Raw genomic sequence first — 10,285 nt, 5'->3', positions numbered from 1 at the left:
CCAGCCGGGGTGGGCGACCAGGGCAGGTACAATAGGGCCTTATGCCCCCCCCCCCCCCCCTTATCATCCAGGGAACCTGCTCCAGATCACTGTCTGGCTGCTCAGTGTGTATGTCGGGTGAGGGCTGGATTGAGTCGGATGGGATATTGAATAGCCTGCCGACTGGATTCACAACTGATAAATGGCCACTTGGGTATCAGAGGGCAGTCATAGCCTGTGCTACCCCCACCCGCCCCCCCCAGACTTCCTCTCTCCCTGTCTCTCCCTCTCTGTAATCGCTTTCTCTCGCTCTATTTCCCTTTCTTTCTCTGTCTCTGCCTGTCTCTTTCTCTGTCTGTCTCTGCCATCTTTCTCTCACTCTTTCTCTCTGTCTCTGCCTGTCTCTCTCTCTCTCTCTCTCTGTGTCTCCCTCTGTCTCTGCCTGTCTCTCTCTCTGTCTGTCTCTGCCTCGTTCTGTCTCTCCCTCTGTCTGTCTGTCTGTTTTTCTGTATCTCTCTGTCTCTCTCGCTATCTCTGCCTCTTTTTCTGTCTCTTTCTCTGTCAGTCTCTGCCTCGTTCTGTCTCTCCCTCTGTCTGTCTGTTTTTCTGTATCTCTCTGTCTCTCTCGCTGCTTCTGCCTCTCTTTCTGTCTCTTTCTGTCGCTGCCTATCTCTCTCTTTCTCTGTCTCTCTGTGTCTGTCTCTTTCTCTATCTCTCTTTGTCTGTCTCTTTCTCTTCCTGTCTCTCTCTCTCTCTGTTTGCCTCTCCCTTTCTGTCTCTCTATGTCTCTATCTCTGTCTCTCTGTCTCTGCTTCCTTCTTTCTGTCTCTTTGTCTGCCTCAATCTGTCTGTGCCTCTTTCTTTCTGTCTCTTTCTCTGTCTGCCTTTCTTTCTCTCTCTCTCTATCTATCTATCTCTCTGTCTATCTCTCTCTATCTCTCTGTCTATCTCTCTGTCTATCTCTCTCTATCTCTCTCTCTATCTCTCTCTGCCTCTCTCTATCTGTCTTTCTCTGTCTCTCCCTCTCTCTCCCTCTCTCTCTCTGTCTCTCTCTCTCTGCCTCTTTCTTTCTGTCTCTCCCTCTCTCTCTCTGTCTCTCTCTCTGTGTCTTTCTCTGTCTCTCCCGCTCTCTCTCTCTCTCTCTCTCCATCTCTCTCTCTATCTGTCTCCCTGTCTCTCTCTCTCTCTCTGTCTGTCTCTCTCTCTCTATCTCTCTCTCTCTCTGTCTCTCTCTCTATCTCTCTCCCTATTTCTCTCCCCCCTCACACCTCATCCCCTTCCATCTCTCAGATGCCCCTGGCGAGAAGCCATGCACCATCCGGAAAGGACTGGAGGTAATCGGCACAAATCGATTGCCCAGCTTGACTGATCGATCAAGCCAATGTTCCAGGGGGCGCGGGGAGGGAGGCTCCTCTCGAGTTACATCTCTCGGGCATATTCCCATTTATTGATCTGAGAATGCGACCTGGCCAGGCTCAGATGCGGTAGGCTGTGTCGCTGAGAGAGGCTGCAGCCCCTCCCTAGTCTCTCCCAGCCAGCTGCTCCAAGCTCACTATGAGCTCAGTGCTAGACAGTGTCAGGCTCGTCCCTTCCTCAATCAACAAGGAATCGTTCTCAATCAATTGGGACAGGATTCAAAAAACAAATCACAGCATCCAGGAGCCGGCGTTTATTCACGTGGAGGAGCTGATCCAGAGGATTTAGGACTTTTCGCGGCTGTGCAATAAGGTACAGGAATGAGAGTGATTGTACACAGTGTGGGGACAGCCCTGAACCCTGACTCTCTCCATCTGCCATTCATACCTTTTCCTCCTTTTTCATATTTGGATCACTCTCCCTCCCCCTGAACCTCATTCTGATTCTCTCTCTGTCTCATCCTGTGTCTCTCTCTGGTCCATTCCCTATCTCTGTCCCCATGTGTGTGTCTCTCTCTGGTCCATTCTCTGTCTCTGTCCCCATGTGTGTGTGTCTCTCTGTCTCTGTCCCCATGTGTGTGTATCTCTCTCTCTGGTCCATTCCCTCTCTGTCTCTGTCCCCATGTGTGTGTCTCTCTCTCTGGTCCATTCTCTGTCTCTGTCCCCATGTGTGTGTGTGTCTCTCTGTCTCTGTCCCCATGTGTGTGTCTCTCTCTCTGGTTCATTCCCTCTCTGTCTCTGTCCCCATGTGTGTCTCTCTCTCTGGTCCATTTTCTGTCTCTGTCCCCATGTGTGTGTATCTCTCTCTCTGGTCCATTCTCTCTCTGTCTCTGTCCCCATGTGTATCTCTCTCTCTGGTCCATTCTCTCTCTGTCTCTGTCCCCATGTGTGTGTCTCTCTCTCTGGTCCATTCTCTATCTCTGTCCCCATGTGTGTGTGTGTCTCTCTGTCTCTGTCCCCATGTGTGTGTGTCTCTCTCTGGTCCATTCTCTCTCTGTCTCTGTCCCCATGTGTGTCTCTCTCACTGGTCCATTCCCTCTCTGTCTCTGTCCCCATGTGTGTGTCTCTCTCTCTGGTCCATTCTCTATCTCTGTCCCCATGTGTGTGTGTGTGTCTCTCTGTCTCTGTCCCCATGTGTGTGTCTCTCTCACTGGTCCATTCCCTCTCTGTCTCTGTCCCCATGTGTGTGTCTCTCTCTCTCTGGTCCATTCTCTGTCTCTGTCCCCATGTGTGTGTGTGTCTCTCTGTCTCTGTCCCCATGTGTGTGTCTCTCTCTCTCTGGTCCATTCTCTCTCTGTCTCTGTCCCCATGTGTGTGTGTGTCTCTCTGTCTCTGTCCCCATGTGTGTGTGTCTCTCTCTGGTCCATTCTCTCTCTGTCTCTGTCCCCATGTGTGTCTCTCTCACTGGTCCATTCCCTCTCTGTCTCTGTCCCCATGTGTGTGTGTGTCTCTCTCTGTGTCTCTCAATGATTTATCTCGCCCCATCTCTCCTTGTTCCCCACACCCCCCGCCTCTCCGCTCTCTCTCTCTTGCTGCCAGACTCTGTCAAATGCACTCAGCCCCTTCACCTCTCTCTCTAGGAGTCTCTGCCTGTATCTGTGTGATCCATCTGTGTTATGTACATGTGTTGTGTACGTATGTGTTCTGTACCTGTGTGTGTGTGTGTTATGTACCTGTGTGTGTATTATGTACCCATGTGTGTGTACGTGTGTGTTATTTACTCATGTGTTATGTGCCTGTGTTGTGTACGTGTGTGTTGTGTACCTGTGTGTCTGTGTTCTGTTCCTGTGTGTGTGTACATGTGTGTTATTTACCCATGTGTGCATGTATGTGTACATGTGTGTAGTGTACCCGTGCACGTGTGTGTGTGTGTGTGTGTGTGTGTGTGTATGTCTCCCTTACAATTTGTCTCCACAAACTCCGTTCCCTAGCCACTGATTCCATCCCTCTCCCCAACTCCTGTCTGAGGCTGAACTAGACTATTCGCAACCTTGGTGTCATATTTGACCCTGAAATGAGCCTTCGACCAGATATCCGCAGTATAACTAAGACCGTCTATTTCCACCTCCGTAACATCGCCCGTCTCCACCCTTGCCTCAGCTCATCCGCTGCTGAAACCCTCATCCATGCCTTTGTTACCTCTAGTCGTGACTGTTCAAATGCACTCCTGGCTAGCCTCCCACATTCTACCCTATGTAAACTAGAGGTGATCCAAAACTCGGCTGCCCGTGTCCTAACTTGCACCAAGTCCCGCTCACCCATCACCCCCTGTGCTCGCTGCCCCTGTGTCCTAACTCACACCGAGTCCCGCTCACCCATCACCCCCTGTGCTCACTGTCCCGTGTCCTAACTTGCACCAAGTCCCGATCACCCATCACCCCCTGTGCTCACTGCCCCGTGCCCTAACTCGCACCAAGTCCCGCTCACCCATCACCCCCTGTGCTCACTGCCCCGTGTCCTAACTCACACCAAGTCCCGCTCACCCATCACCCCCTGTGCTCACTGCTCCGTGTCCTAACTCGCACCGAGTCCCGCTCACCCATCACCCCCTGTGCTCGCTGCCCCGTGCCCTAACTCGCACCAAGTCCCGCTCACCCATCACCCCCTGTGCTCACTGCCCCATGTCCTAACTCACACCGAGTCCCGCTCACCCATCACCCCCTGTGCTCACTGCCCCGTGCCCTAACTCGCACCAAGTCCCGCTCACCCATCACCCCCTGTGCTCGCTGCCCCGTGTCCTAACTCACACCAAGTCCCGCTCACCCATCACCCCCTGTGCTCACTGCCCCGTATCCTAACTCGCACCAAGTCCCGCTCACCCATCACCCCCTGTGCTCGCTGCCCCGTGTCCTAACTCGCACCAAGTCCCGCTCACCCATCACCCCCTGTGCTCACTGCCCCGTGTCCTAACTCGCACCAAGTCCTGCTCACCCATCACCCCCTGCGCTCGCTGACCTACACTGGCTTCTGGTTAAGCAACGCCTCGATTTCAAAATTCTCATCCTTGTTTACAAATCCCTCCATGGCCCTCGCCCCTCCCTATCTCTGTAATCTCCTCCAGCCCCCACAACCCCCCGAGATGTCTGCACTCCTCTAATTCTGCCCCCCTGAGCATCCCAGATTATAATCGCTCCACCATCGGTGGCCGTGCCTTCTGTTGCCTGGGCCCCAAGCTCTGGAACTCCCTCCCTAAACCTCTCTACCTCTCTCTCCTCCTTCAAGACGCTCCTTAAAACCGACCTCTCTGACCTAGCTTTTGGTCACCTGCGCTAATTTCTCCTTATGTGGCTTGGTGTCAAATTTTTAAATCTCATAATACTCCGTGAAGCACCTTGGGATGTTTCACTACCTTAAAGGCGCTATATAAATACAAGTTGTTGTTGTCTCTCTTGCTCTATTTCTTTTGCTTTCTCTCCTCCACTTCTCTCTTTCTATCTTTCACTACCTCTCCACTCCATTCAATCCTTGCCCCTCTCTTTCCCTTCCTCCCTCTCACCTACTCTCCCTCACTCTCTCCCACCATCACTCTCCCGCTCTTCTCTCACTATTCCTCCACCTTGTCACCATCCCTCTCTCTCTCGCTGTCTGTCCCTCCCTCCCTCCTTCTCTCTCTCTCTCTCTTCTAAATACACTGATATTCCCTGACAGCCCTGTTGGGCAGTGAGACTGTGCCTGAGGGGCTCCCCGCTGTCGATGGGCGAGACTGGGTTCAACTCCCACTCCAGAGACTTAAGCGGCAGGTCAGTACTAAGGGAGTGCCGCACTGTCGGAGGTGCCGTCTTTCGGATGAGACGTTAAACCGAGGCCCCGTCTGCCCTCTCAGGTGGACGTAAAAGATCCCATGGCACTATTTGGAAGAAGAGCAGGGGGAGTTATCCCCAGTGTCCTGGGGCCAATATTTATCCCTCATTCAACATCACTGAAAACAGATTATCTGGTCATTATCGCTTTGCTGAGTGTGGGAGCTTGCTGTGCGCAAATTAGCGTTACCCACATTACAACAGTGACTACCCTTCAAAAGTATTGCATTGGCTGTAAAGCGCTTTGGAACATCCTGAGCTCGTGAAGGGCACTATATAAATACAAGTCTTTCTGTCGAGGAGTGAGGCTGGGTCCAGGGGCCCCACTGCTGGGGAGTGAGACTGGGCCCAGGAGCCTGCCAGTGATGCCATTGTGGGAAACCAAATGGTATGTTGGCCTTTATAGCAGGGGTGGGGGAGGGGGTTGGAGTATCAGAGTACGGAAGTCTTGCTACAATTGTACAGGGCCCTGGTGAGACCACACCTGGATTATGTGCACAGTTTTGGTCTCCTTATCTAAGGAAGGATATACTTGCCTTGGAGATGGTATAACGGAGGGTCACCAGACTGATTCCTGGGACGAGAGGGGTGTCCTATGAGGAGAGATTGTGTAGAATGGGCCGATACTCTCTGGAGTTTAGAAGAATGAGAGGTGATCTCATTGAAACATACAAGATTCTGAGGGGGATTGACAGGGTAGATGTTGAGAGGTTGTTTCCCCCCGGGCTGGAGTGTCTAGAACCAGGGGGCACAGTCCCAGGATAAGGGGTCGGCCATTTAAGTCAGAGATGAGGAGGAATTTCTTCACTCAGAGGGTGGTGAATCTTTGGAATTCTCTGTCCCAGAGGGCTGTGGATGCTGAGTCTCTGTATATATTCAAGGCTGAGATAGAGAGAGTTTTGGAGTCCAGGGAAATCAAGGGATATGGAGATCGGACGGGAAAGTGGAGTTGGGGTTTGATGATCAGCCGTGATCTTATTGAATGGCGGAGCAGGCTCGAGGGACCACAGGGCCTTCTCCTGCTCCTATTTCTTATGCTCTTATGTTGTTCATTGTTTCTGTGCTTGTATTTCCGTGGGCACCGTTAGTCAATCGCACTTAAAAGAAGCCCACTGTATACTCGTGTTGACCCCCTCGTCTCCATCACTGGCCTCCTCGCCAGCAACCTTCATGGGGCTCTGGGCTCTCTGCGGTCTGGTTGGCTCAGTGAGTTTCACTCGCCGCGTCAGAAGGTCACGGTCCCGATCCCCCACTCCAGAGGCTAAGGGCCCCATACTCCAGGCTGACATTCCTAGTGCCAGAGGGAGCGCTGCATTGTCAGAGGTGGCGCCTTGCAGATGAGACGTTAAACAGAGGCGCCCTTGGGCCTGTTCTTGTCGTGGACCAGTGGGACCTTTAGCACCCACCTGAAAGACGGGCAGGGGCAGTTCTCCCCAGTATCCTGGAGGAAAAAAATCCTCTCTTAACCTACACTACCAAAAAAACACATTATGTGGCCATTAATCGAATTTGCTGTTTGTGGACTCTTGCTATGTACAAATTGACTGGTGTCTCTCAGTCCCTCGCCCTCAGGGAGATATCTGGACACTGACTGATGTCTCTCAGTCTTTCTCCCTCAGGGAGATATCTGGACACTGACTGGTGTCTCTCAGTCCCTCTCCCTCAGGGAGATATCTGTACACTGACTGGTGTCTCTCAGTCCCTCTCCCTCAGGGAGATATCTGTACACTGACTGGTGTCTCTCAGTCCCTCTCCCTCAGGGAGATATCTGTACACTGACTAGTGTCTCTCAGTCCCCTCTCCCTCAGGGAGATATCTAAACACTGACTGGTGTCTCTCAGTCCCTCTCCCTCAGGGGGATATCCGTACACTGACTGGTGTCTCTCAGTCCCTCTCCCTCAGGGAGATATCTATCCATTGACTGGTGTCTCTCAATCCCTCTCCCTCAGGGAGATATCTGTACACTGACTGGTGACTCTCAGTCCCTCTCCATCGGGGAGATATCTGTACACTGACTGGTGTCTCTCAGTCCCCTCTCCCTCAGGGAGATATCTATACACTGACTGGTGTCTCTCAGTCACCCCTCCCTCAGGGAGATATCTGTACACTGACTGGTGTCTCTCAGTCCCTCTCCCTCAGGGAGATATCTGTACACAGACTGGTGTCTCCCAGTCTCTCTCCCTCAGGGAGATATCTGTACACTGACTGGTGTCTCTCAATCCCTCTCCCTCAGGGAGATATCTGTACACTGACTGGTGTCTCTCAGTCCCTCTCCCTCAGGGAGATATCTGTACACTGACTGGTGTCTCTCAATCCCTCTCCCTCAGGGAGATATCTGTACACTGACTGGTGTCTCTCAATCCCTCTCCCTCAGGGAGATATCTGTACACTGACTGGTGACTCTCAGTCCCTCTCCCTCAGGGAGATATCTGTACACTGACTGGTGTCTCTCAATCCCTCTCCCTCAGGGAGATATCTGTACACAGACTGGTGTCTCCCAGTCTCTCTCCCTCAGGGAGATATCTGTACACTGACTGGTGTCTCTCAATCCCTCTCCCTCAGGGAGATATCTGTACACTGACTGGTGACTCTCAGTCCCTCTCCCTCAGGGAGATATCTGTACACTGACTGGTGACTCTCAGTTCCTCTCCCTCAGGAAGATATCTGTACACTGACTGGTGTCTCTCAGTCCCCTCTCCCTCAGGGAGATATCTATACACTGACTGGTGTCTCTCAGTCACCCCTGCCTCAGGGAGATATCTGTACACCGACTGGTGTCTCTCAATCCCTCTCACTCAGGGAGATATCTATCCATTGACTGGTGTCTCTCAATCCCTCTCCCTCAGGGTGATATCGGTACACTGACTGGTGACTCTCAGTCCCTCTCCCTCAGGGAGATATCTGTACACCGACTGGTGTCTCTCAGTCCCTCTCCCTCAGGGAGATATCTGTACACTGACTGGTGTCTCTCAGTCCCTCTCCCTCGGGGAGATATCTGTACACTGACTGGTGTCTCTCAGTCCCTCTCCCTCAGGGAGATATCTGTACACTGACTGGTGTCTCCCAGTCCCTCTCCCTCGGGGTGATATCTGTACACTGACTGGTGTAGAAACATAGAAAATAGGTGCAGGAGTAGGCCATTCGGTCCTTCGAGCCTGCACCGCATTTCAATTAGAGCATGGCTGATCATTCCCTCTGTACCCCTTTCCTGCTTTCTCTCCATACCCCTTGATCCCCTTAACCGTAAGGGCCATATCTAACTCCCTCTAGAATATATCCAGTGAACTGGCATCAACAACTCTCTGCGGCAGGGAATTCCATTGGTTAACAACTCTCTGAGTGAAGAAGTTTCTCCTCATCTCAGTCCTAAATGGCCTACCCCTTATCCTAAGACTATGTACCCTGGTTCTGGACTTCCCCAACATCGGGAACATTCTTCCCGCATCTAACCTGTCCCGTCCCGTCAGAATCTTGTATGTTTCTATGAGATCCCCTCTCATCCTTCTAAACTCCAATGTATAAAGGCCCAGTTGATCCAGTCTCTCCTAATATATCAGTCCAACCATCCCAGGAATCAGTCTGGTGAACCTTCACTGCACTCCCTCAATAGCAAGAACGTCCTTCCTCAGATTAGGTGACCAAAACTGAACACAATATTCCAGGTGAGACCTCACCAAGGCCCTGTACAACTGCAGTAAGACCTCCCTGCTCCTATACTCAAATCCCCTAGCTATGAAGGCCAACATACCATTTGCTTTCTTCACCGCCTGCTGTACCTGCATGCCAACTTTCAATGACTGATGTACCATGACACCCAGGTCTCGTTGCACCTCCCCTTTTCCTCGTCTGCCACCATTCAGATAATATTCTGCCTTCCTGTTTTTGCCACCAAAGTGGATAACCTCACATTTATCCACATTATACTGCATCTGCCATGCATTTGCCCACTCACCTAACCTGTCCAAGTCACCCTGCAGCCTCTTAGCGTCCTCCTCACAGCTCACACTGCCACCCAGTTTATTGTCATCTGCAAACTTGGAGATATTACACTCTATTCCTTCACCTAAATTGTTAATGTACATTGTAAAGAGCTGGGGTCCCAGCACTGAGCCCTGCGACACTTCACGAGTCACTGCGTGCCATTCTGAAAAGGACCCATTTATCCCGACTCTCTGCTTCCTGTCTGCCAACCAGTTCCCTATCCACATCAGTATATTACCCTCAATACCATGAGCTTTGATTTTGCACCAATCTCTTGTGCGGGACCTTGTCAAAAGCTTTTTGAAAGTCCAAATACACCACATCCACTGGTTCTCCCTTGTCCACTCTACTAGTTACATCCTCAAAAAATTGCAGAAGATTTGTCAAGCATGTTTTCCCTTTCATAAATCCATGCTGACTTGGACCGATCCTGTCACTGCTTTCCAAATGCGCTGCTGTTTCATCCTTAATGATTGATTCCAACATTTTCCCCACTACTGATGTCAGGCTAACCGGTCTATAATTACCCGTTTTCTCTCTCCCTCCTTTCTTAAAAAGTGGTGTTACATTAGCTACCCTCCAGTCCATAGGAACTGATCCAGAGTCGATAGACTGTTGGAAAATGATCACCAATGCATCCACTATTTCTCGGGCCACTTCCTTGAGTACTCTGCGATGCAGACTATCAGGCCCCGGGGATTTATCGGCCTTCAATCCCATCAATTTCCCTAACACAATTTCCCGCCTAATAAGGATATCCTTCAGTTCCTCCTTCTCACTAGACTCACTGTCTCCTAGTACCTTCGGAAGGTTATTTGTATCTTCCTTCATGAAGACAGAACCGAAGTATTGATTCAATTGGTCTGCCATTTCTTTGTTCCCCATTATAAATTCACCTGAATCCGACTGCAAGGGACCTACGTTTGTCTTTACTAATCTTTTTCTCTTCACATATTTATAGAAGCTTTTGCAGTCAGTTTTTATATTCCCTACAAGCTTCCTCTCATACTCTATTTCCCCCCTCCTAATTAAACCCTTAGTCCTCCTCTGTTGAATTCTAAATTTCTCCCAGTCCTCAGGTTTGTTGCTTTTTCTGGCCAATTTATATGC

The 10,285-nt window shown here is 51.0% G+C and overlaps 1 protein-coding gene across 2 annotated transcripts in view; it reads left to right on the top strand.

Moving 5' to 3' along the window:
* Nucleotides 1–1,504: 1,504 nt before the first annotated feature.
* Nucleotides 1,505–10,285, top strand: part of LOC139235598 (tubulin polymerization-promoting protein family member 3-like) — a 76,865-nt gene continuing 68,084 nt past the window's right edge. The window contains exon 1 of one of the 2 annotated variants that reach the window (XM_070866632.1): nt 1,505–1,707. The gene's annotated coding sequence lies outside the window, so the exon portion shown is untranslated. The remainder of the gene's footprint in view (nt 1,708–10,285) is intronic. The other variant, XM_070866631.1, reaches the window with a different exon arrangement.

The sequence above is a fragment of the Pristiophorus japonicus genome, chromosome 23, assembly GCF_044704955.1.
Source record: "Pristiophorus japonicus isolate sPriJap1 chromosome 23, sPriJap1.hap1, whole genome shotgun sequence".
Classification (NCBI taxonomy): Eukaryota; Metazoa; Chordata; class Chondrichthyes; family Pristiophoridae; genus Pristiophorus; species Pristiophorus japonicus.
The sequence above is the reverse complement of the archived record's forward strand: the minus strand, read 5'-3'. Positions and strand labels throughout refer to the sequence as shown.